This window comes from Tachyglossus aculeatus, chromosome X4 (genome assembly GCF_015852505.1).
Source record: "Tachyglossus aculeatus isolate mTacAcu1 chromosome X4, mTacAcu1.pri, whole genome shotgun sequence".
Lineage (NCBI taxonomy): Eukaryota > Metazoa > Chordata > Mammalia > Monotremata > Tachyglossidae > Tachyglossus > Tachyglossus aculeatus.
Window position 1 is genome coordinate 11,478,607 of NC_052098.1, and position 1,293 is coordinate 11,479,899.

The 1,293-nt window shown below is 44.0% G+C and overlaps 1 non-coding gene across 1 annotated transcript; it reads right to left on the bottom strand.

The window, feature by feature from the left end:
* Positions 1–688: 688 nt before the first annotated feature.
* Positions 689–826, bottom strand: LOC119948433. The gene has a single exon (XR_005456829.1). It is a non-coding gene; the product is annotated as a small nucleolar RNA SNORA7 (small nucleolar RNA).
* Positions 827–1,293: the final 467 nt, after the last annotated feature.

Below are 1,293 nucleotides of genomic sequence, written 5' to 3' on the forward strand. Positions count from 1 at the left end.
ACCACGAGCAGGATATGGGTGTCATTTGTCTGCTGTGTGATCTTGGACAAGCCATTTCACTTCTCTGGGCCTCAGTTACCTCATCTGTAAAATGGGGATTGAGACTGTGAGCCCCAAGTGGGACAGGGACTGTGTCCAATCTGATTTGCTTGTATCTACCCCAGCACTTAGAAGAGTGCCTGGCACATAGTAAGTGCTTAACAAATACCATAATAATTATTATTATCTTGTCCCTTGTTGGCTAGCAGGACTAGTGGATACAGTCGATGGTCACTAAACAGAAAATCTCTGAGACCACCTCAGCATCTGACAGTCTTTAGTCCTCTGCTACTTCCTCAATCATTGTTGAGTAGGGCCCTCAAATTAGCCATACAAAAAGTTTAGGTCTTGTCATGCTGTTGTCGTCTCCCACTATAGTGACGCCATGGACACATCTCTCCCAGAATGGCCCACCTCCACCTGCAATTGTTCCAGTAGTGGATCCATATGTTGCCAACTTGTACTTCCCAAGAGCTTAGTACAGTGCTCTGCACACAGTAAGTGCTCAATAAATATGATTGAATGAATGAATAGAGTTTTCTTGGTAAAAATACAGAAGTATTTCCCACCAGGCCATTGCCTCCTTCTGCGCAGTAAACTTGAGTCTCCGCCCTCCCATGCCACTGCTGCCCAGCACAGGTGAGTTTTGACTTGTAGCAGATTGCCTTCCACTTGCTAGCCGCTGCCCAAACTAGGAATGGAATGGGTATGCCTCTGCTTGACTCTTCCTCCTGCAGCCGAGACTGGTAGAGTACTGGAAACTCTCCAGGTGTGACTCTGAGAGTGGGGGTTTAGGTCTTAGCTTCTAGCTAAAACCAGTTTGAGTAGACAAATGAGGCATGAATGTCATGGAAAAACAGAAAAAATGGGGTTCTGTGCACAATCATTTTCTTCCTTGACATAAATTTCTAGAGATATACCACCAACCCCAAACTACACTTCCCCACTGCCCACTTTTGGAGAGGGATTTACCCAGGTAATCTCTCTTTTTTTCTGTCCCCCTCTCACTCAAATAACAAACCAAACTTTGCTTGAAAATAAAATATTCCCTTAGGACATGAACAAATCATTCATCCCAAATGCTTATCACCCTAGAAACCTCCAGTAGAAATGCCTGCCTTCTGTGTGCAGTTAATTATGGCCATGAGGTCTGTTAGATTCCAAGCTCTTTAAATTGTCTCCAAATCAGGTTATGTTACTACTAACCTTTGTTAAGTGCTTTCGGTGTACTGGACTGATTAAATGAATTTCGGT